General features: G+C 58.4%; 2 protein-coding genes across 3 annotated transcripts in view; one reads left to right on the top strand and one right to left on the bottom strand.

The window, feature by feature from the left end:
- Window positions 1–24,900, top strand: part of RSPH14 (radial spoke head 14 homolog) — an 86,987-nt gene that overhangs the window by 25,184 nt on the left and 36,903 nt on the right. The gene's annotated exons all lie outside the window — the stretch shown is intronic.
- The window catches only part of GNAZ (G protein subunit alpha z), a 54,364-nt gene that overhangs the window by 3,490 nt on the left and 25,974 nt on the right, over window positions 1–24,900 (bottom strand). The window lies entirely within an intron of this gene.

Below are 24,900 nucleotides of genomic sequence, written 5' to 3'. Positions count from 1 at the left end.
TTCTCACATTTGCCCACTCCTGTTTTACAGATGAAGAAACTGAGGCTCATAGAGGCAAAATATGTGCTCCAAGCCCCACAACCAGGTGCTCTGGCGTGCTGCTCCTGCAGGGTGGACCCAAAGGAGGCTGCCCGAGGGCAGGGGTGCCCAGGAGGATGCTGCATAGAAACCCTGCCCTCCAGAGCCCCTGAGTTCTCTGAGGAACAGCTCTGGCAGCATCTGTGCAGAGAAAGGAAGGATACCCAGAGGTACCTGTCATTACCCTGGAACCCTGCACTCCACCTGGAAGACTGTTTTTCCAAACCAATCTTGCTCTTTCTTTAGAATGAGCTTTGGAATAACAGGAGTCCTGAAGAATAAGCAGCCTCAGGTCTGGGGATGGGGGGTGCTGTCCTTTCTGCAGAGACAAGCAACACACAAGATCTCATCCCCAGCAGAGCAGAGAGGAGCCAGCGCCTCTGCAGTGAACCTGGCTGCACGTTCCCAAATGTGAGATAAGTGGTGGTCTAGGAATGTCACATTCTGCTGAGGGAGTAATTAGCTCTAATGGATTCCTGGAAGCCACATCATAGAGGACTGTGGTAACGGAGCTGTCATTTCTCATAGAAATGATGCTGTAATTGGGGGCTATGCTTCTGACCCCAAATTTTGCATCAGTTAAATAACAGATATGACCATTAGCACGTATTATTAATTTACTGAGCAAACACTTGCTGAGCACGCCCTGAGTCCACATCAGCTCTCATGCCAGGTGATGGAGCTTGAGGTGGGAGTCCTGGGGCTGCAGGAATAGAGCCAGACAGGGATGGCAGGGTCCTTTTGGGGTAGGGGGCTTTCTCTGGGGTTGGGAAGGGCATGATCTGGCCACCAGCAGGGTATGGACCTGGGGGTTCAAGGGTGAGGGGAAAAGCACAGAGTGGGTGCTAGGCCTGGGTCTGCCTCTCTGAGCCCTGATGGGTCACTTGGGGACGACAGTTGAGATGGTTTTAATACCCAGCTTAGCCCATCACCTCCTGGGCAGGCAGTGGAATTTAGGTAAGAGGAGGAGCAGGAGGGCCACCTCACTGACGCGGAAACAGTTCACGTGTACTGGCCATCTGAAGTCTCAGATCTAAACCAGACTGGTCCTCTGCAGGGCACCTGTGTGTGGGGAGAGCTCAGCTGGCAGCAGTGGGAGGGGCCGATAGACCACATGGACCCCCTATCTCCAAGGCCAAGCCAGCCACTCTTCTTGCCCGACTCCATGAAACACTCCTGACTGTGGCCCCCATGAGTCCTGGGGTGAGTCAAGCTGTCCCAATGCACTAGGAGCCCCTTCCACGGTGTATAAACTGCTTCCCTGCTGATGCCTCTCAGTGGAGCTTGGGGACCCTGGACACCTCTTTGAGCCTCCCGTTCCCGACTTAGAGGTCAATGGAAACTCAGGTACTTATCTCACAAGGCAGCTGGAGGTGGGTACGGTGCCTCACAGTACACTGTCATCAGGATTCCGCCACTGTGGCAGCCTCATCAGGACAGACATCTCCTGAGTGTGGGCCCTTCCCTCAGCTCAGGCCCCTGCTCATGCCCAGGGCTCCCCTTGCTTTGCAGGCATTTCAGGCTCAGGCTTCCTGGTTTCCTCTGTTCCTTGAGACAAACCATGGGAACCACACTAATATTTAGTGGGCACCCAGGAGATGATGGGCCTCAAATAATAACAAAATCTCTGTGTAGACGCCTGGTTTCCTGGTCTCGTTTCTTGGCTGGGCCCTGTCTGGCAGGAGTCAGGAAAGCCTGCAGTCGGCACCAAACACATGCCTCACTTCCGGGCTCAGACAGGAAGCTTCAGAGCGTGGGAAGCACCTGAGCTTGCCACCTCACTCCGTCCCAGCGTCCCTGATGCAGGCTGAGCCTTCTCTGCACATGGGCTCCACCCTACTAGGAGGTGAAGCTTAGGAGATGGGTGGGTGCCCATCCTGGAATCTTTATAGAACAGGAAGGCTATAAAGAAGGTCAGAGGGACCAGCATGGGACAGTGTGGTGCTGGCAGTGTGGTGCTGATGGACCAACAAGTGAGGCAGGAGCTGTATCGTGGGTTTGTCCCTAGACCAGAGGCCTGCAGCTCTCAGAGATGGGGGACAAGAGGCTGAAGAACCACAGATGGCTACAAAGTCAGGACCCTGACCAGCTGAAGTTGATGAGAGGAGGCCAAACCCAGAGAAGAGCCTCATATTTGGGTCTGAAAGATCAACTGCAGAGGAGGCAGTGGGGAAAGGTGGTGCCAGGCCAGGAGCCCAGTCTTGTCCTCTGACCTAGTGCCCAGCCTGGCCCCCGGTGCTTGCCTGGTGACCTCGGGAGCCTGTGTCACAGCGGGCAAAGTGGCATCCTGACACTCAAATCACCACCACTGAAAACAGAGCCGTCTATTTGAGGCTGTAGCTCTGGAAACTGTGACTCAAGCATGCATATGGGAGGCATGAAGCCCCGGCATGCCTCCTGCTGGCCTCCAGGGCCTGGCCTCACAGCCCTCTGACCTGTCCATATTCTGCTCACCCTGCAAAACATGACTGGCTGTGCCTCCTGCACCCATCTGACCTTTGTGGGCTCCCCTGGGTCCTCCTGCCCTTGGTGGATGTGGCTCTGTTCTCCTTCCTGGCCTCTCCTGGCCTGCATGGGGTTTTGCCCTCCCTAGCCTGGCAGGGTTAAACATTGTCCTGGTACAGCCCACCTGTGGATCCTGGGCCACTGGGGCAGAGCTGGATGCAGCTTTGGAGTCATGTGGCCCTGCCCCACAGTAGTGCATCACCCCCTTGTCCTGCAGTGACTTCCTCCATCAGCCTGACCCTGGATTCAGAGGAGCTGCCTCTGCCAACCATGACCCCATGGCAAGGGGGAGGGCTCCCCACTTTACGTATGGGGCCCAAGGCCTCAAGAGGGGCTGACTCGCCAGGGTGCAGTTGACAGCCTGTTATTTTCCAACTGCCACAGTGTCCTCTTCTGGCGAGAAGCCCTCCTTGCCTTCACCTCTATGGCTGCCAAGGCAGCCGTGGGGGGTGGGGCCGGGGAGAGGGAGGCAGAAACACACCACCATTCACTGCTGTGACGCCAGCCCAGGGTTACAGTGCCCATCCCGCTCTCTCCAGGGCCTGCTTACCAGCAAGATGGCACCTTCTAGGAGGCTGGGGTTTGTCTGCACATTTATTTATATAAATAACACGGATCAGACAGTTCCCGTGAGAAGCTTGTGCAATGGTGGGAATCTCACTGCTTGGCGTCGGGGAATGGTGAGGTGATTTGTAACCAGGCCTGTCAGCCACCAGGCAGCTGGATGCAGTCCCTGGGGTGGTGTGGAAGTCATTTCCTGGCCATTTGTGAGAAGAGAGCTCCTGCTCAGACAGGTCCAAATAGACTTGCCATTGTGGAAGGGACTCTGCCCCAGGCCGTGGCTTTCTCACTACAGCAGGGGAGCTGACAGCACATCCCTAAGGGGCTTCCAGCTTGCTGGCCTGTGGGTCTGGGGTATTTACCCTGAACGTGGCTGCCAGGCTGCTGGCCAGACCAGGTCCAGCACCTGGAAGGACATTCCCAGGTCAGCGGCCGGGGCAAGGTGGGGAGTGGAGAGGAGCCTGCGCCTGATTAGTTGTGGGGGTGGTGAGGCCTCTCACTCGTGATTCTCCACCAAGGTTCTCCTGGTGACACAAAGGGGCAGATGCCCCTGGCCATGAACACGGGGTTTGGGGTTTACTCACTGCCGGTGTGTGCTGCACCTTGGACAAGTCATTTCCTTTCTCTGGGCCTCAGTTTCCTCATCTGTACAATGCTGGGAATGTTGTGAGAAGGCACAAAGGTGCTGACATGGGAGGAACCCAGAGCTGCTGGGCCTTGCCCTGTGGCTACCACTGGTACCCCAGTGGGCCCTCTCCACGCCACACCCACTGTGATTCGCCTTGGCACTGGGATGTCCTCTCACCTGCGAGGTCTCATCGGAAGACCTGTCTCCCTCTGTCCCAGCATGAGGCAGCTGAGGGAAGGCTACCCAAATGCAGGGCCAGCTCAGTGGGACGGAGTGGGAGAGGTCTCGACACGGCAGATGGGGATTCAGCCAGCAATACTTCTTTGCTGGCCACAGGGCCTAGGTCAGCCTGGCTCTTTGGGAGGCTCCTGTGGCCTCTTAGCCCGGAGATGCAATAGCCGATGTGATGAATGGTGGATGTGTTTCCATCCCGCCTGCAGCCATGTGGACCTTACTTAAAACATACCGTGTCGGCACCTCTGGCTCGGCCCCTCTCTCATTCCCCATCAGGCCAGTCTCCTTGCAGTCGGTCCCTCTGTTTGTGGGGCACAGAACAGCCCCAAGTACCAGGCTCTTCCATTACCAACGTTCTTGGGTAACAGGTCAGGCCCTCAGTGCTGGGTCATGGGAGGGCTGCCTTTGGCTTCCTGCATCCCAGCTGGATGGGACCTGACATGGACACTGGAGTCTGGCTCCTGTACTTTGGAGCTGAGGCGCACAGATCCCCCAGCAGGTGCGTCCATATTCCAGCATCAGCCTCCTGCTGGTCTGAGAGCTCATGGGCCTGCGGTGGGAGAGGGAACAGAGGCATCCTCCAGGCTTCCTCGTCTCAGCCAGGGGCCTGTCCCCCTCCCAGGTGTGGCATATTTGCATTTTAAGAGGCCTCTGGGCTGGGGGGCCTGTTTTTGGAGTTAGCATCCCTTTGTCACAGCCTAAACACCTCCCCACACCCCACCCCTTCCCCATCAGGCACTCACGGCTTTCCAGCTAATGACATCCAAGGCAGCTGTGTGGGACAAGTGCCTGGGCTGGGGGTGGAGAGGTGAGAGGCTCGTCCAGGGCCTCACACGTTCTGACCCCCCCAAGTCCATTACACCCCGCCTTGACAGACATCTACAGTGCTGAGTACTGCAGCCCATGCTGCGCTGTGGTTGCAGCTCCCTGAGGAGCCCGGAATGGGGTATCCTTCCTGTCCCTGCCTCACAGGCCACCACAGGTGTCCTGCTAAGACCATGGTCCTGCACGTGGTAGCTCAGTGACCACCTGGGGACCAGGGACTGGGGCGGGTGGGAGGGACACTGGCCTGCAATGAAGCGCTCTCCCTCCTGCACTGCAAATGTCCTCAGGTGCCCTGTCACAGGCCCGTAGCCACGTCATCCCCTCACTGCACTTCTGGACCCCTCAGGCAGACAGGCCAGCCCTTCATGACCCAGGTAGTCTTTCTCCCTCTGCACCCCCAGTCCCACCTCCAAGTTACTCCTCGTTCCCACAACTCACTGTGCCTCGAGCAGGCCAGTGGCCCCCAGAAGGCCCCTCAGCCCCTCAGCTGGCAGCCTGTTGCCCTGTGCCCCTCAGTGAGGAGACGGAGGTCATGGCAGCTTCACAAAACAAGGCTTACCCAGGCAAACGCACACACAGACACGGTTCTGGGCACATGGTGAGCACATGACAGAGGCTGGCACGTGTTTGACTGTTTTGTTGTCTGCTGTGGGACCCCAGTGGCCTCGGGGCCCATCTGGCACACGCGCGGCACCTTCCTGGTATGCTTGGCCTGGCCCAGGCCCTCAGCCAACCGCACTGCCTTGTCATCTTCACACACGGCCCAGGGGGCAGGGGGATCAGGGTGGTGATGATGACCACCACCCTCCCCTTGCACAGATGAAGAAATGAGTAACTCTGCTATGAAAACTTGAACAGAATTTCCTGAAGTGAGCAATCATGTACTGTGCTTCAAGTAAACTGAGGTTTAGAAAATAAACTGAAAAAGACCCAGTCAAAATGGCTCAAACATGAGCCCTGGCCCCCAACTTCAGGTGGGGCCCCTCCATTTGCAGGGGTGGCCAGCAGTGTTCAGGGCCTCATGCCTGCTTCACGCATCTTCTGCCTTAGGGGTCACCGAGGCGTCACTGAGGTGCAGGAGGCCACCCTGCAGGGTAACCCCACCTTCCTGTTCTAGGAAGGGGTATGTTCTGGGCCTCCTTCTTGCTCCCCTCTGGGCAACCTAAGACCCCCTCCAGGAGGCCAGACACACTCCCAGATTCCCATGTCAGCTCCCAGCAGGTAGGCAGTCCTCAGGGACACTGGTCTTGTCCAACCCCTTCTCAAACCCTGACCCTTGCACACACCCCAGAGATGGTGGGACTGTCACCTCCCTACTCTGGATCCACGCAGCCCCAAATCACACTGGTTTGGGGGCAGCCACATGCAAACACCTACTCAGGCTGAACATACACCATCAGCTCAGAGCCTTGTCACATACCTCAGCCAGGTGAGGACCCCCGGACTGTGCTGTGTTGGGGAATAGGTGGGTGGTGCCAGTGTGACATGGCCACATGGCTGGGGAAGGCTCTGTACTGACCCATCTGGTCTCCCTGTCCACTCACTCTCCACCAGGTCCCTTACTCCACAAGACCCCATGCAGTTTGCTGTGGCCACAGCACAGAGCAAGGCCAGCTGGCCCAACTAGGGGCCTCAAACCTCACATAAAATGCAGGTGACATTAAGGTTTCAGCTCTTCCTGGAACCAGCATCATCCCTGGGACACAGATGACCTGGAACCCCCAGCCCTGCCAGCTTCTGAGATGCCTTCATGGCAGTCCCCACCGCCCTCTCCCCTTCCTCGCCTCCCTGGGCAGAGGCTCTCCAGGTGCTCTTGCGTGAGGGATGGAGGGAAGCAGACAGCCTTGCTCTCAACAAGGTGGGTGAGGACAGGCAGGAGGAAATGCTGGAGCTAGTGTGGCAGCTGCGGAGTGGCCAATGCAGGCCCAACCCCCTGCTCTGCCAGCTGCCAGCTGTTCTGAACCTGTCCCCCCTCCAAAAAAATAACCACACACACACAGAATATGTAAGCATACTTCCCTCGTGAGGGGGCTGAGGGCTGAAGTGGGATACACATGGACAGCTTAGTCCCCACGCCCAGGCACAAGTGACTGTGTGCAGCTGGCACTGCTGCAGATAGTGCTGGCCAGCTATAACTCTTGACAGGTGACACACCACAGGAATGCAGGGGGCGAGGGGTGATACAGGAGCAGGACGTTTTGACTGGACCTCTGGGGGTTGAGGGGAAGGGACGGCATTGCAGGAGGGGCCAGCAGAGGCACAGAGATGCAGCCGCATTGCTGGGAAGGGTGGGGCCGGGGCTGGTCTGTCCCACCCTGGGCCTCAGTTTCCTCATCTGTAGAACAAGTTCTCAGTTCTGTTACAGACTGAGAAGCTCAAGTCAGCCCACTGTAGAAAAGCTGGGAGTGTTCATCCGAACTGTGAATTCAGCTTTTCATGCTGAGAGCAGAGCTGTGGGGCTGGGTTGTGGACATGAATGCACTCCATTCACCACGGACAGGCCAGCCCTGCGGCCACCCAGCCTGCAGCTGAGCCACCAGGCCTGAGCAGGGCCACCAAGTACCAGGCTCTGAGGGCAGTGCCCTGACTGAGGGGCTGAGGCAGAGGTTTCATACGGAGATGAGCTTCATGCTGTCACCTTTCATAAAGTACCGGCCAAGCCTCTGACCCCTCTGGGCCTCCCTTTGTGGTGGAAGCTTGGGGACACCTTGCTGGGGCTGCCTGTCTGCTGGGCAGGGTGTGGCTGGAGGGACATGGGGCACTGCTGACACAGTGACCAACATGCCTCCATCGGTAGCTGGTGCCTGCCCTTGGCTAGCACTGACTGCCCATCTCCATTTCCCAGAGCTCTGTGTGATAGGCCTGGTGGGCAGGAGCCTCTGCAACCTGCCCGGGCCATCCTGAGTGCTGCCGAGGGGGTCTGGGACACAGGCATTCCCAGACTTCTCTATCCAATCATGCGCCGAGGTCCTGGCAGGTGTACTAAGTGGAGGGACCTGTGGTGTTGGCCCCCTGTGCTAGATGCATCTGCAGCTGTGGAACAGGGAAGGCACCAGGGGAAATCCACTCCAAGGATGGTATCAGTCGCTAAGCAAATAGCTTATTCGCTTGCAACCCCGTGCTTCCCCAGCCAGTCCTGGAATCCTCATCACGAATTCCTGAGTTCATTTCCCTTTTGGGGAAGCTTGTAGGTGCAAGCTCTTGGCCTACATCTACCCTCAGGCCAAAGGGGTATGGGCAGGAGGCTATCGGAGACAGCTCAAGGTGGTGGCAGCAGCTGGGAGCCAGTGTGTGAGGGGTTGATGGGACTATGACACAGGGAGGCGGTGCTGGCCAGAGTGCTGGGGCGGGAGCTGGGGTAAGATCTGTGGGAAAGAAGGATGCTGGGACCAGCAGGGCCTTGCCTGGGCACAGGGCCAGGTGGCGCTGGGGCCCCAGCTGTTGTAAAGATGCAGTTTAGCCAACGTTAGAACACTCAGCTGTCTTCCCAGGGGAGTTGCAGCCACAGCAGGCACCAAGTCCAGGCAGCTGTCTAACATGTGTCTTCTTGGCCAGGGTCAGCCGCAGGGCCAGGGTGCTAGCCTGGAGGTGAGCCCTGTGAGGTTCCAGGCAGAGGGGGCTGCTATGCTCACAGCAGGACCCCTTCTTCTGGTAAAATGGGCCACATCAGACCTGAAAGCTGGATGTTCCTATCAGAATGCTCCCTGCTCCTGGTCTCTTGGCTGGTGTTCCATGGCACAGCACAGCACGGGGTAGCTCTGCCCAGCTGGAGCTGTGGGGTCCCCAGACCAGGCCCCTGCCTTCCTGATGGGTCTACACTGGCCACCTTGCTCCCTGCAGTCAGGTCCCTATCCCCACTGAGGGTCTTCTGTGCTTCAGGATCTGACCTTGGTGTCTGTCTCCGGACTCTCCTGGCCAGGTCCCCCACTGCAGCCAGTCTGCAGGTCGCAGCTGCACTGTGCTCACCTTGAGCACTTGCCATTCCCACCCCGCTGGTGTTTGTCCGATGCTCCCTTTCTCAGGATGTGGCCCTGTCCTTGCTGGAGAAGGGGGTCTCCCTGCCACAGTGCCACCCTGACTCCACCAGAAGCTTAGCCCAGCCTCCTGCTAAGTGTCCATCTCGCCCTCCTGCCCTGGCCACAGACCTGCTGTGCCCAGGGCTGTCGTACCCATGGTTGTGGTCATCTGGCCTCCTGGCTGCACCCTGGCATGCTCCCCGCACCTCTTCAACCACATACTTGGTGGAAGGCATTGCCAGTGACCAGGTCCCTGGACCTCCCACGGTCTTGGGAGGCAAAGAGCAAACGGCCTGGTGAGCACTGGGCCCTACAGCCTGGTGTGCTTGGGGCGGGGCCGAAGGATGCCTCTTCTGCTTCCTCTAGAGACCCCCAGGCAGGGCCTGGGGCTGTGGCAGCTGGGGAAGCAGAAGGGCCCCTCAGAAGCCAAAAATGCAGCTGGGAGCCTCTTTCTTGCTGCTGGGAGAGAAGTGACGCCTGGGGGTCAGGCAGCCCTCCTTTGGGCTGCGGGGTGAAGACAGGAGGCTGAGGGTGCCTGTGTTCTGGCCCTCCTGGTCCCTGCATGAATGCCAGAGGCAGTGCCTGTCCTTTCCTGGTTACCCCCAAGGCTCCAGTTTTGCTGTGGATGAGACTAAGGCTGCAAGGGACAGAAGACTGGTCTAAGTATGGGAACCTGGGCACCAAGCTCCCTGGCTTCTCAGAACATGCTCCTAGTGACATGCTCTGTGATCAGACGCCTCTGGTTTGGAAATAAGGAGCACCTTGGTTTCAGACAGCCCACTGCCCGCTGCCACCGGGATCTGAGGACTGTCAGGGAACAGGGTTGTCACAAACAGGGTTAAGTCCAAAGGGGCTTGCCCTGTGGAGCCTGGCTGCTTGCCCACAGCCCTGCTGGCTCCCTGAGGAAGGGGCCTGGGAGGTACTGGCTGTCTTGTGTTCTGGAACCTAATTCTCCCACCAAACTGCAGTGAGACCCTGGGCATGTCACTTCTGCTCTGGGCCGCAGCTCCTTCCTCAGTAAAATAAGCTGTTTGTCCAAGATGGTCACTTGGTTCTACTAAAGTGACCTTGGGGGACCCTGGAGTGCTTTGGTATCTCTGGTGCAGCTGGCACTGGCCTGAGCCTCACCTCACTGGCATCACCACTGACCTTAGAGAAGCCTGTCTTGGCATCTCTGTTTCCAGAGGCCCCAACACATCACATGCGGACAGGGCCCTGTCCCAAGCATTTGAAACTTTTCTGGGCCTCTTTGCCGCTAGGCGGAACCGAGTCCAGTGCACTTGCCTCTGTCCCCTGGCCTGGGCTTGGAGATTTGTGGCCGCACCCCCTGCTTGGTACACAGCCAGCCACATCACAGGATAGCCTCTCTGGCTCTGCCACTCTCCACCTTCCCTGTCCTCAGGAGCTTAGGATGCATGACAGGTAATGGGACTGGGAGACAGAGGGGCAGACAGACAAAAACCAGGCAGACAGGGAGGCCACTCCCCGGCAGAGGCTCAGTGTGAGAGCAGGTGGAGGAGGCATGAGTCATTCCTGCTCACGCTCATAGGGAAGGCGCGCAGGCCCCCCAGCGACTGATGATCGCCTGCTGGAATCCCAGTGCTATCCTGCCCCCTCATTCGAAGTGGCTCTGAGGCAGCGCCCCTGTGCTTGGTTCACCCAGCACCTAGATGGAATCATCGCTGACCCCAAGTGGACAAGAGGACAGACAACATGGTGCAGCTGCCCAAAGAAAGATGGTGGGCAGGGAGGCCTGAGTTGACCTGTGGGCTCGCCAGCCTCAGAGTGTGGTGGGCCCTTGGGTCCTTCCCAACACTGAGCTCTCAGGAGTCAATGACAACAGCTGCCTCCCAGGCCAGCTGCTTCCTCCCTCTGCTGAGCTTGGCATGAACTCTCTGCAGACGCACTGCTGCTTCCATGACAACCAGGGCGGACACCCTCACCCTCAGAGTCTCATACCACAGCAGACCAGTGTCAGGTGAAGCTGCTGACCCTTGAGCTGGGGCAGGTGCCCACAGGGGCACACAGCCTGGTTAGCCAAACACTGTCTACTGCCCATCTGCTCAGGTGGTGGGAGAGGGTCTCTGGGAGCGAGGGTACCCTGCTCTCCCTCTTTAAGGACCTGGATTGCTGTGCCCTGAGAGACAGGGCAGTGGGCAGGGGAGAGGGGAGGACCTCTGGTGACCTGTTCCTGGCTGGAGCACCATGGGTGGACTGGGCCTCCTGGTGGGAGGGGAGGCATCCTTGTTACTGAAGGGGCATTGGAGGGAGGGCCCCACAACGTGGCTCGCTCTTGTCACCCTGTGGCCTCGTCAGTCTGGACTTCCTCTTGTGTGGGGGCTGCCATGATGCCCTCCAGTTCTGTTCAACTCTGAGAAGTGACTATGAGAGGCTCCTCGGCTCACGAGGCTCAAAACATTTCCATTCTAGATGTGGAAAGTGGTGCTCAGAGGGGTTACCTGGCTTGCCTAGGCCCCTCTGCCTGGCCCACTACCCTTGCCCCAAGGAAAGCACCAGACAGCCCGAACCACCCCTCAGGCCTGGTCATCCTCCCACTGCTACTAGGCTCAGGAAATGGGGAGGTGTCTGGGAACAGAGCTGGATGACCAAGGTCACTTACAGTCCAATCTGGTTCGTGCTTCCCACTTCCTCCCTCAAACCTCAATGCTACCTTGACAGATTGGAGAATTGGATTGTGGGTTAATGACTCAGTGAGCTCCTGCCTGTTCCTGGAGCCAGTCTGCGGGGACAGCACAGGGCACATGGTGCTGATGGCCAGCCTCAGGAACTGGGAGGTGCGGGGGGCTGGTGCCTGCTCAACTGCTGAGTCCTGCCTCCCAGCAGAAGGCCTGCCTGTGCTCTGAGCCTTCTCTTGCAGGGCAACCACCAGTCCCACAGCTTCCAAGGCTGGGGCAGCTGTTTCCACTCCTCCAGCCTGGCCTTTAACACCGAACCCTGCTGCCCCCATGGTTCTGTGAGCATCTGAGATGCTGAGGGAGACAGGCTCGGCCCTGCCTGCATGGAGGTCTCTGTTCCAGCTTGAACACCTCAGCTCCTGGCACCCATTCTCCGCCACTCCACGGCTCTCAACTCCACACTGCTTCATCCTCATGTCTCCTGGCCCAGCCACAGGCCTCCCAAGTGTAGGCCCTGGGTACCCGTGCTCTGGGGTCCCCTTGGTTTTGAGACCCCTCACTTGGCTCAGCACCCACCCCTCTCCTGTCTGACTCCCTTTCTCCCAGGCTCACTTCAGATTCAGGACGCCCAAAAAGACCTGAGAGGAGCAGCAGCTGATCCCTTAACAAGGCAGGGTGCAATCCTAAAGGGTGGGGGCAGAGCTCGGGGCCATGGGAGGGCAGGCCCACCCTGGCCTCTGGATGCCAGCAGGGCTGGCTCCGTGGCTTTGGTGGGGCTGCCCTCAGCTCTGCTGCCAGGCCCACTTGGGCTGCCTTGCTTCTCCTTGAACTCTACCTTACCCCAGAGGCTCGGGTCCTGGTAGCGGTGAAACAGCAGTTATTCTGGGTGACAGTGAAGTGCGTCACAAGAGAAACGTGGTCAATAGGTCTTCCAAGGAGGCTGGAGCTCACTATCTCCCACCCAGGCACTGTCCAGGCCTTATGAAGATACTGCTTTTCCTGAGATGACACATCGGATATGGAGCTGAGCTTCAGGCCCAGCCTCCCCCGGAAGCCTCCATGCCTTCCTAGCACCTTTCCTCTGGACCCCCGCTGGTCACCCTCAGACAATTCCTAAGCTCCTGCAGTGTGCACAGCCTGTCTCCTGCCTCGAAGGACAGAGAAAAGCACGGCAAAACCCTGACTTCAGAGTACTGAGTCCCCAAAGAGGGACACCACCTCTCCACCAGGCAGAGGATGCTAACACTTGGGGTGGCCAGCACCAGGCTGTGTCAGCCAGAGAGCAGGTGGAGCTGACTCCTGCCTGGGGAGAAAGGTCCCAGGCCATGACACAGCCTACCAGGCAGGAAGCTGAGGCCCTGGGACATCGTGTGCAGAGGGCCCAGTTTTGGGCTATGGCGCTGAATTCTGTCCCATGAGGGCACCTCCTGGACAATCTCCTTCCCATTCCACCACAGTCATGTCTGCTCAGGATCCATCTACCTGCTTCTGCTCTGGGGCTGCCCCCTGTGCAAACCCTCCAGTGCCTTCCATGGCAGGCTGTGTAATCCAGGCCCCTCCCGGCTCATCTCCTGACTCCTGCTCCTGTCTCTGTCGCCTCGAGGCCTTTGCTGTGCTACCCTGCATGGACTGCTCTTTTGGGTTTGTGTAGCTGGTCAGCTACCAGACTTCTTCACTTGAAGTAAGCCCTAGTCACAACCCCAACCCTTTTAATCTGCTGCACAGCTTTTAGCACCATTGGCCCCTGTTCTCATTGCCCATGGTCTGCCTATGAGCACAGTGCTGTCTGCTTGGGGACTGCTCTCCCCAGCTCTGCCCAGCATGCGGTGGATGGCAGGCAGGGCCCGATGGCACATGCTGCAGGTGTTTGGTGTGGCAGCTGTGTATAAGGGCAGGGGTTGGGATTGCCTGGCTGCTCCCCACCCGTGTGCCCCTGGCCCCACCCTTCTGCACAGATGCACCTGCTCCTGGCCCACAGATGGGCTGGATCAGGGCGGGGGGCACAGGCCTCACACCCAGACCCGCTGCTTCTGTGGATGCCTAGGGTGTGGCTGGGGTGGGTGATGGGCACCTATAGGAGGCTCTGAAGGGACTCGGGCTGGGCCTCCCTCCCCCGCAGCAGGCCCTGCCCTGGGCTGGCCCTCCAGTGACAGCTGACCTGTGTCCTTCCTCACTGTGGCTTCGTCGGCCAATGGGTCAATCTGGCAGAACAGACTGAAGAGGCATTTGATAAGTAGGTGCTCTTCCGGCTTTAAAACAATCAGGAAATATCTGATCTTGTATTCTGGTGAATGAAGCTGTGGGTTTTATTTTCATACCCTTGTGGCCAACCCCCTGGGGTTCTGTGTGCAGAGGCCCTAGGACCCGACTCCACTGTTGCGCTCCCTCGGTGGGTTCCAGTGCTTCTTGCTGGAACACTGCTTGGGACCCCTGCTCCTGCCTCAGCTTCTGCTCCCTACACCCCGGCTGCTGCCATCTGCAGACAGAGGCTCCCAGTTCACAGGACTCGCCTGGCTGAAGTGGAGACTCTCGAGTGGCACAGAAGGATTGACAATCTGGGGTGGCCACAACTCCTGTCCTCAGACACTCTCAAGCCCTGGGTTTTCATGAGGCCCTCGACTTTTCCCTGGGGATAAGAAAGGCCACCGCTCCTGCCCACCTGCACAAGACTGCTCAGCTGCCCATGCAGGCAGCTCAGGAGGGCACCGGCAGCTTGGGAGGGGCCCATTTTACAGAGTACTCAGGCCTGTAGGTCCCAGGCCAGCGACAGATGGGGCTCCTCTGGGATGGGGGCCAAGGCAGGGGTGTGTTCCGGCCGAGTCCAGAAGTCAGAGCCTCTGCTTGCCGGTGGCCCCCTCCTCCCTGCAACTACGCCTGGTGACAATTGTAGTGCTCATAGTAACAGCACCAGCCAAACCTGGCACTTCAAACAGCAAGGGCTGTTTAAACAAGATAACAGGCTGCCGCTAAAGCCCTAGCTCAGGCCCTAATGGCCTGAAAAGCCCTTGCTCTGAACCTGCCAGAAACAGCTGAGCGTGCTGCTCCCTGCCTCCCGTAGCAGTTCGGCTTTGCCACCTTGCCTGGGCAGTCCTGTCTGCCCTCCCTGGTTTCCCCATGTGTGCAGTGTGGAGGGGGTGGAGTGACCTGTAGTAATGGCAAGGGTGGCTGCTTCCCAGCCCTGCCCATTCCCCTGGGCAGCGGTGGGACCTCCAGGTCAGAAGGCCCCCCACCCCCCGACTTTGCCACAGGGACAACTTTTCCTGAAACCAGAGTTTCCTCATCTGTGTGGTGGGGACCCCCTTTGGGCTGGGAGGCTTAGAGGTTGTGCATTCAGTGCACCAGCACGCCCTGCACCAGGCTCTGCCAACTGCTCACATCTCTGGGCCTTCCATTTCCACTATTCTGTTGTCAGCCAGCACACACATGTTATCCTACAGCCTAAGCCTTCAGAGTACTTCCAGAACTGCCCTACCTCCTCACTAGCCAGGGGAGGGACGGGAGCTCAGGAGCTGTGCTGCTGGGCCAATCTCCACCTGGGCAGTCCAGATGGACACAGGTCCACATGACTACCCTGGGCCACAGCCAGGCCGGGGCCCAGTGTGAGATGGAGACGGTGCTGTACACAGAGCACTTTCTCATGCCTCAGCTGGGCTTCACCCACTGGGCAGAGCTCTTCTAGAAGTCTGTGTGCAGCCTCCAGGATGTTGGCACCCCTGTCCAGCCCTGCAGGTGGGTGGCTGCTGTTCTCCAGCACAGGACCAAGGTACCACCCCCCTCACCCTCATGTCACTCTGTTTTGCTTTTTGCTCTCACCAGATCTCAACTATCACTGACTTGCAGGGTCTTAGGTCCAAATGGGACCCTCTCTATTCCCAGAGGTGTTGGTCAAAGTTGCTGAGGAGGCAGAGCCTCAGGGTAAGTGTGATATGTGGCGGGCATCACGTGACTGGAGGCGGTGCCTTAACAGTGCTCGAAGACTCCCAGTCCCAGGACAGAAAATTCCAAGATGGTGAGAGCATTTGCTCTGAAAGGGCCTGGAGCTCCTGTGTCCTGCTCCCTGGTTTCACACCCAGACCCAGAAAGGGAGGCCGTGGGCACCCTCAGCACCTGGGTCCCACCTGCTCTCACCTTGACCCCATATGCTCTCCTGCCCAACTGGGAGGACTGGCCTCTTCCAAAGCCCCAGTCCACTTCTGTTTCAGCTAAGAACTGTCTCCTATTTGTTTTTGTGTTAAATCTTGCTGCTTTTAAGTAATCCGCACCCCTACTCCACACCAGCCAGTGTCAGTCGCTGAAGGGAAATTAACAAACAGCATGACACAGGTGTGTTGTAGATTGGAAGCTGTCAACACAGACGTAGGCCTGGCCAGGGGCTTGCACGCCATCACCATGCGAAGAAAGCAGTGTGAGAAACCCCTCCTAGTTTCAGCTCCAGAGCATCCAAGGAACCCAAGGCCGACACCCTTGCCTGGTTTGCCTTTGCTTTGTTCAGCAAGGTGGGTGCACTCTGCACTCCTAGCCGCTGGCATTGCAGCCTCGGACCCACACCTGTAGGCTCAAGGGCTTGTGAGCCCCTCTGCAGCAGGCTCAGGCTCTTTCCTGGGAGGGACGTGAGAAACTGGGGGTAGTGGGGAGAGATCCCAGTGGGAACCTCTGCCTGTGGCCAAAAAGATGGTTTTCAAAAATATTCATCCTTTAAAAAAACGTATTTGGGTCATTACTGCTTGAGCTGGGTGGCCCTGTGGGGCAGGGACTTGCCCATAGTCACTCCTCCAGCTGGGCCAAGCTGCCTTCGAGGCTCTGGGCCCCCTTGGTCAGGATGCTGCTGTGCTCTTCCCGTGGTCACCACAGGCCAGGAAAAGGTGTGTGGGGCTGTGGCCCTGGCCGGCCTGGGCTGGGAACCTTAGGACACAAGGCCCAGGCCCCCAGTCGACTCTGGTTTCATTATTAATGAAATTAGAGAAAGTACCTGCACTGAGGACATGTCCACCACGAGGTGTGATAAAGCAGGGATTAGAGTGAGCTGAGCCAGGCTCCTGGGCTGGCCTAAGCTTGTCCACTATCCAGACGGGAGCCACGTGCAGGGAGAAGAAGCACCTTTCACTCTGCCCTGGCCAACACTGGGTGTCCCCCCTGAGATGCCCAGGGCCATGCCCCCTAGCTGACTGTCATTCCAATCCCTCCAGAAACTAGACTGAGCCAGTGGGGCCTCGGGTGAAGAGGGCTATGCATCCAGTCAGCACAGAGCCTTGCTGCTGCATCTTGTCCTCACTGCCTGTGTTGTTCAGGGCCAGTCACAGGACTCCCCTGAGTGGCAGATCCCCCCATCTACACTGGTTACTAGGGATCCCCAAGTCAGCAAGGCCCCCAGCACTCTTAGCCTCCACCTTGGAGTCTGTTCTAGATAGTGGAAAATTGTTTTTCACTTACTGGATTATACAAATCCCTTAAAACAATAGTAATCTGTGTCTTAAAACCCAGAGCTGTTCTCATGTGTGTGTATCGAGCAGAGCTAATGCGCTCAGGAAATTAATTACCCGCTGGCCTGGGCAAGCCTAGCGGATGCAGGTTGAGGGGATGTGGGGTGGGAAGCAGCTCTGCCCTGAAGCTCTTGGAACAGTTCAGACAGGGTATCATTGTGAGCATCCAGCCTGATCGCGAGGCAGAGCAGGAGGTGTATAAACTAGGAAAGACGCAGTCCTGGGGCTGAACCCTGGCTCCGTCATCACAGGGCGCTCAGGCAGTGACACCCACCCCAGGCCACACTAGGGATTGGACACCGTGCCTGGGACCTTGCCCTACCAGCTTGGACCTTACACCGCCTGGTCCTCCGTCACCCCGCCGCAGGGCACTGTGCATAGCTCTGTGCTCTCCATGGCCCCCCCGACAGCCCCCTCAGTCCTGCCTTTGTTGACTGTCCCCACTGCTCCCCCACAGCCTTGACTGGATTCTGCAAGGTCCAGATCAGATCACCACTGCCACGTTCATCCCAATCTGTGCAGGCCTGCTCCCAATGTCTACGCCCCCTTCTCTCCTGCAAAGTTGGTCTGGGACAGAGGAGGCCCCCACTCCTGGCTTCTCTGCACCTAGGAAACTGTTTCCTAGTGCAGGCTCAGGGCCAGTCACAGAGAGCATGCAGCCAGCATTCGTAGGCACTGGGGAAGCCAGCCTGAGGCCAGCCCTGGCTACACGGGTCCTCCAGGGCCTGCTTGATGCCATCCCCAGCTGACCTGAGGGAGGAAGGGATAGGACCGCCTCTGTCCCTAGACTGTGAGTTTGTCAGGCCCAGGGCCCAAACATACTGGGTGAACAAGGGCTGCTTCCTGCATGGATGCCACAGGGCTTGTTCTCAGATGGAGAACATCAGATGGCCCCCACCTTGTGGTCTCATGTTAGCCAATCCAAGGTTGCTCTCTGTGGAGTAGGATTCTCTTAAATCTGCCGAGGAAGAGCGGGAGGGAGGCAGGCAAGTGAAGAGGCGCTCTGGCAAATTCCCTTTCTCCAGTGGGGTAAACACGAACAGACGCAACCCATGCGGCCACAGGCTCAGAGCTGGGAGTCACTGGGGAAGCACAGTCGGGGACTGAGAGACAAGGACACTGTCGGGTTCTTCAGTAAGATGGCAGCAGCGGATCAATCCTGCCACACACCAGTGACTGAGCCTGGCTGGCAGACTCTCCCCGCCACGCTTGGGAGTCACTGGCTGTGGTGCACTGGTAAAGGTCTAACAACTGGCATGGAGGTGGGGGCTGGGGAGGAGTAGAACTGTTTTGTAGCATTTGCCAATTCCTGGGGTGTGATTACTCCCACCTGGCTGATTTGAAGTCACAAATATAATGTCAAACAGCTCACAAACGTCCTGAAAATTGAAAAATTAGCTCTTGCGAGCCAGTATGAGCCAGCTCTAGCCCCTCACTGCCCTGGCATGCACAGAGGGAGGCTCTGCCACCACTAGCCCTGGGTCTCAGCACTCTCCTCTGCAGGGGGCAGCCCTGCCTGGCACGGTGCCGAAGAGAGCTCGCTTGCTCTCTCCTCCCTCCTCCCTCAAGGCTTACCAGCACTAGGGCAAGAGACTGACCCTTACCTTCCCATAAAGGAGGCCCCAGCAGAGCCCACGCTGGCTGACCTCCTATTGTGGCAGGAGCACTTGTCTGAGAGATCTGAAGAACACCATGGGCATCCCCATGGAGGTTCTGCCAAGGCACCTGGCAACGTCATCATGGTGGAAGAGACAGAGTGATGGGGCTGGAGTCTTGGCTGCTGCCCTGCTGTGTTCAGTGGTAGCTTGTGCCCTGGGAATGGCCTCTAGTGACACAGCAGGAGGTGACCATCATGGAGGGGTGGCTGATGCAGTGAATGACAGAGCCACCAGGTTCATGATGATGAAGAGTTGGGGGCCAAAGGAAAAGGCTCTGCAGGTAGAGCAGGTGTGGGGGCAGCCCAAGCAGCAGGGCTTGAGCCCAGGGCCCTGTCGCCTCCTGCCTTGCGGCTGACCTCTGACCAAGGACCTACCCAGGGCAAGGATCCACTGCACAAGGCGGGCTAAGAAATGGCCCCACCCTTGGAAGCTCCTAGTGTGACAGGGAAGGAGAAGCTGCTTTTGACAGGGGCCTTGTGGCTGCATGCTCCCTGGCAGCAGAGGAAGGAAGGAGCTAACCCAAGGACTGAAGTGCTAGCAAGGGCCTCAAATAGGTGCCAGGACATGCTGCCTTCTCCACCCCTCCCTGCTTATCCCTCTCCCATCTTGGGCTTGAGCCAGTACCCCATGGGGTCACGCATAAAGCCTGGGACCCTAGGCAAACAGATACCCATCATTCACTGAGCACTGGCCACAGGCTCAGAGTGGCTGAAGGCCCACTGAGGTGGCCGCAGCCCCAGTTAAGGCTGAGTGCTGGGCAATGAGGCAAGGGAACTTGGGTGCGGGGAGCCGGTGCTGAAGGGATGGCAGGGGCTGTTCACAAGTGTTGGTGGGGCCTCTAGGCCATGGGTGGCCCAGCTATAGGTGTGTGCCGAGCCCTCTTGAGGCTGGCCCCATCGCTCCAGTGCTTGGGAAGGATAACAGGCCATAGAGAGGAAGCCAGGCCAAGCTTAGAGAGGGATGCGGACTGGGGATATCGTGTGGCCAGCTGAGCCCTGCTCCCAATTCCATGCCTGCCATGCGAGGTGCCATCAGGGTGCTGCTGTGGGCTTGGTCCTCTGTGTCTCCCACCCCTGTGGAGCCTCTCAAGCTGCACTGCCATGGGGGCCGTCCAGTCCTCGGGAGCCCAGTGTGCCAGCCTGGCCCTGCCTCTGGATCTGGTCAGGAGGCTCTGCTGTTCCAGGGTCATGATAACTTGAGGATGCTGCAGACAAATTGTATGTGGCCCTGGCACATTGCAAGATCAGAAGGAGCTGCTTGGGAGACCTTGTGTGTCGGGAAAAGGGCGGCAGGCCTTCTGGCTTGGAGCTATGTCCTTGACCAGGTCAGGAACAAGAGGCAGAGTGAGGCCATGTTCTGCTAGGGCTCCCTGTGGTCCTGCCACTGACTAGGCCACGAGACAAGGGGAGGAGGGGAGTGTCAACCTTGACAGCCACTCACCTCTCCCAAGCCCAGGTGTCACTGTCCTCCACTCTCCTGAGGGGAGGCTGGCTGCACAGCAGCTCCCAGGGTGGAACCCAGTCTATACCGCCAAGGCCCTTGCTGGAGAACCCCAGCACCCACAGGATGTGGGACCAGTAGGGTGAAGAGGGGGCCACTGGAATTCCCAGGGGCCAGTGCCAGGACCCTCCCTGAGAGCCAGAGTCTCAGCCCTGGGGTATGTGAAGGAATCTCTCTGAGGCTCAGTTTCCTCCTCTGCAAAGTCGGCTGGTTAAGAACACTAAAGGATATGTAAGGTCCCTTCTTAATCTAAGCCCTGGTATGCTGGGGAGAGGGTATCATTCGTGTCTGGCTATTGCCCATTTGTAATTCCCTCCTTGGACAAATATAACCAGCTCTGTCATCAATAGGTGTACGACTGTCTTACTGGAAAGACCTTGTTTCACCCACAACACGCCATTTTATGGCAAAATGTTTAAACTCCATTTTTAAAGCACTAAAACAAACATCCTTTTTGGGCTAAATGATAAACCACAGCGCTAGGGTGGCAGGAGCATGCTGTGTTCACAGGATGGCCTTCAGCAGCCCCTCTTCAGGATACTGCACACACTCCTGTTATGGACCAGCACCCATAGGGTCTCCTTGGGAAGGGCTGAGTATCCCAGCTGCTCTGCACCCAGAAGCCAGGGCCCTGGAGCTCCAGCTCTTCCCAAGTCTACCGCCTCCCGCCTGCTCCACAAAGTCTGTAGAGCACCCACTGTGTGCCAGGCCCTCTGCTCAGAGCACAGGCTGTGCCAGGTGGGTGTGGACCTGCCCTTGTGGTGTGCTGGGGCTGCTGACCTGCCTTGGAGTGGGGAGGGGTTCCGCAGGAAGCCAATGGCCCCAGGACAAGGGACCACTATCCAAGGCTGGGCAGAGGCCACTTGCCTGGAGGCTGGCTGCTCAAGCACTTGCCACCTGCAGAACTTGCCCCACAAAAGGCATGTTCTTATGTGCCCCGTCCCCTGGATACCCTCACTGATAACATGTTGACCAGCTGTCTCTCAGATAAGTGGCAGAGACACCAGGCCTCCCACGGTGAACCTTGCTGTGACCCAGCCTGCCTGTGGGGCCCAAGTGACTACTGTGGGTCCTAGATGAAAGCACGATGGGGACACCGCTGGGAACTGCTGCCTACCAGCTCTAGAAAGACAGGGCAGGTGTCCCTGGCAGCACGAGGCTTTGTGGAAATGAAGCCGTGGCTGGGCTGGTGTGACTGCCTCCTCCTTGTCCCCCAGTTCCCTGTGCTGCTGGGAGAGTTGTGCTCACCCTCATACCCGGCCCCAGCCTGAGCCTTGTGCCTGCACAGCAGGTCCATCACAGGTGCGCAACAGACCCGCCGCAGGGCTGGGAATGCTGACAGCTCCGTCGGGAAATGGGCAGTGAGCTCCCTGTGGGTTTCCACATGGGAACATTTGATGCTTTACAACTAGACCTTTTAATCTTGCCTTCTGAAGGATCCCACACCATTAAGTGGCCGGCGGAGTTCATTAGCTGATCCGCAAGGGCAGAGGTTGGGCCACAAGTGTCCACCTACCCCCTCAGGTGCCTCCAGTGGGGCCAAGTGAAGACCCAGGCTCTGCTGGTCACAGCCACCTGTTTCTGTCCCTCAGCCTGGTCCCTCAGCCTGGTCTCTCAGCCTGGGCTGGTAGGTGCCAGCTTCTCTACTTTGCCTTTCCCTCCTAGGGCAGCAGAATGACTGTCTTTACTGACTGACCCTTGTGTGAATATACTAAAGAGGAGGGGCAGAGCCTCTGCCATGGCTCTGGCTAAGTGGGAGGCCCATGGTGGGTCCTGTGACACATGGCCTCTCAGGAGCTGTCCTTGTGGACTTGAGGGCTGGGGGCCTGCCAGCGCCGGCTGTGTGCCTGAGCCTCAGTGCCTCGATCTGTGACAAAAATAACAGGGGCTGCTGCCCCACAGGATCATTCAGGGGACAGGTGTGCCAGAAAAACCCCCTTGCATTGCTGGGCTGTGTTCAGGCCTCCCATGCTGCCCGAGGAAGCCCCAGCTGGGTGTTGGGCTTGGGGGCACCGGGGTGCCTGCCACACCTGCGGGACTCGGCCCTAGTCAGGGCAAGGGTCTGCCAATTCCTTTGGACAAGGGTGGGAACTGTGGCCACGGAGGGGCGTGGCTCCGCATATGGCTCGCTGCTATGCCCCACAGACACCCCAAAATCTTCCTTCCCTGCTCTGAGGTGCTGCCCTGCACTCACTGCAGCCCTCACACCCGGGAGCCCAGAGACACTGACGTTCTCCTTGGCAACGTGCTGACGCAGAAGCCAGCGGGTGGGCTGGGGGGCTGTGGCTCCTTCGCCAGGCGTGGGGGTGGGGAGGCACTGCCAGCATCAGGGAAGATGAGGCCTTGGAAGCTGAGCACGGAAGGAGAGCTATGGAGGAGCCGTGTCCAGAGCCCCGGCACTGGGCCCCAGGGTTCATTCGGCTTTTGTGAAAACGAGCATGGCCTGTTCTTGGCTGCCTTGCCTTTGACAGGGCCCAGGGAGGACAGTTCAGCACATTCCAAAAGGAGATGGCAGAGGGTGGCAGCCCTGTGCCAGCCCCTGTGCCAGCACTGGCCCTGGCCTGGCTGGAGGTGGGCTGTCCTCACTGCCGGCACCACTCTGGGGGCCAGCCCAGCTCCGGGGCCAGCCCAGCCTGTGGGAGGAATCGTGGGAGGGGATTGTCTTTCCTCGGCAGCCTGTTTGTTTTCCATCTCCAGATATTACTGGTAGAGCATGAAAGGTCAGAATCATTTGGAATCCAGTGAATTTCCAGCCTCGCTTGGGTTTCTCATCAAGAACTTCCTTTTCTGGTGAACAACCACTTCCCCAGGTCTGCAGAAACCAGGGTGATGGTGGTGGGTGTGCCAGCCTGGCTGCCAGCCCCTCCCTTTAGAAAGTGCCCTGAATGCCTGGAACCTCACAGGGATCCCTGAGGCCAGGTCAGTGGCTGCTGTCCCTGCCCATGGCTGCCCACCATGGCTCTCCCCAGGGACAGGCCTGGGAGAGGGAAGGCTAGAGACGTGAGGCCCCACAGAGGCCACCCAGCCCATCCAGGGCCTGCCCCGAGGAGCTCACCCACACATCACTAGATGGAGGGGTGTGCAGGTGCCGGGCTAGGTCAGAAAAGGCCTCCCAGGAGGCGCCACTTGGGATGAGACCTGAAGGATAAGGGCAGGGGGACGAGAGGCAGGGATCAGGATTGTTACAGGCTTAAGGCTGGACAGAGCAGTATCGCTGGAGCAAAACAAGCTGACCATGGCTGGAACAGAAGGAGAGGAGAGAGAGGCAGCAAGGTGGCAGGCACAGGCCAGGCAGAGCCAAGAGGGCTGCAGGCAGGCAAAGGCCTAGCCTTGGGCCCATCTGTGAAGACCCCTGGGTCATCTCCTCACTGACAAGTTCAGAAAGCAAACATGATAGCCAAAGCCCTCCATGAAACACTGGACCAACTCAAGGCCCAGGTATCCTGCCTTTTGTGTCCAGCACACCTGTGGGCACAGCCTGTCAAAGGATGCAACTGGGAGCCAAGCCTGGCACCTGAGGAATTTGCCATGCCTGACACTGAGTTGATGGATGAGACCAGTGGTGCAAGCCCGTGTGACTGGCAGACCCACCATGGCACTGTCCCAGGGGTCTGGCCTGAGCACCTCACTTTGCCTTGCAGCTTCTCAGCCCCAAGCCCTCTGCCCATGGCCATGCCTCATCAAGGGAGCCTGACCTCACTCATCTGCTGGGATGTCCCCTCTGCCCAGAACCACACATGGGGCTGAACTCATGGCAACCACAGGGTAAGGGGTCAGAACCTGGAGAGCACACAGATACACACTGCGAACAGGGTGGACGCAGCCACCTGCATACACACCTGCCTGTTCGTCCGTCATTCGTTCCCCCCAGGCACACCATCAACACCTAGGCACAGTTCCAGGGAAACCCCTGATGCGAGGAGGGGAGGGAGGCAAGCCTGCCTCCCCAGCTGCCTGATGAAAGCCAAAGATCCTCTCTCTCAGAACACTTAGGCTCCTAGCACCATGGCCACCACCTGGAGCTGTCCAGGTTCCCTGGCTGGGGCACAGGTCCAAAGCTAGAACCATTGTTGCTCTCGGCTGAACCCAAAGAATAAAGCTTGCCTTAGGACTGGGTGAAGCAAGGAGTGACCTCGGAGGCCAATGCTCCCAAGTGGGGAGGCTGGGCCCTTATCTCCCAGCATCACCCTCCCCTAGCCCCAGGGTACCTACAACTTCGTGACTCCTTGTCTGCCCCCACTCCTCCATCCCCAGGGTCAAAGGCCTCTCTCTTAAGGGCAGACTTGAAATCTGTGCTCAGGGAATCCTGCTGGGCAAGACAGCCCCTCCCTGGTCTGCCACGGCCTCCACCGCTGCTACTCCTGGCTGCGTCCCCCTTTGTGTGCTAGACCTTCTGTCTTGGCTGGGCCTGAGCACACTGCCCCGCTGTTTTGCCCGGCTCCCCACCCTCTCCAGCAACTCCACTCTCAAGCCCCCACCGCTTCGCACTGGGTCCAGGTCTCCCTCTGGCTGTGCCCATGCCACTGTGAAAGAATCCCAACACCTGCTTTTACGTCGTCCCCTTTCCATCAGGACCTGGGATTATCCCTTCTAAACAGCTCTTAACCCCATCTCTGCCAGACTCTCAGGCTCAAGATGGGGTTGCAGGGGTGGCTGCTGTTCCCGGACCTACATGCTGGTAGGAGACTGGTGCTGGCAGGAGCTTCATGGATTTGCCAAACTATCACATGGATTGACTATGGATGCATGGCGGAGCCTCACACTCTCTTGCCCTGTGGC

Source organism: Hylobates moloch, unplaced genomic scaffold, assembly GCF_009828535.3.
Source record: "Hylobates moloch isolate HMO894 unplaced genomic scaffold, HMol_V3 SCAFFOLD_19, whole genome shotgun sequence".
Classification (NCBI taxonomy): Eukaryota; Metazoa; Chordata; class Mammalia; order Primates; family Hylobatidae; genus Hylobates; species Hylobates moloch.
Note: the sequence above shows the minus strand (reverse complement) of the source record. Positions and strands in the feature narration are given on the sequence as shown.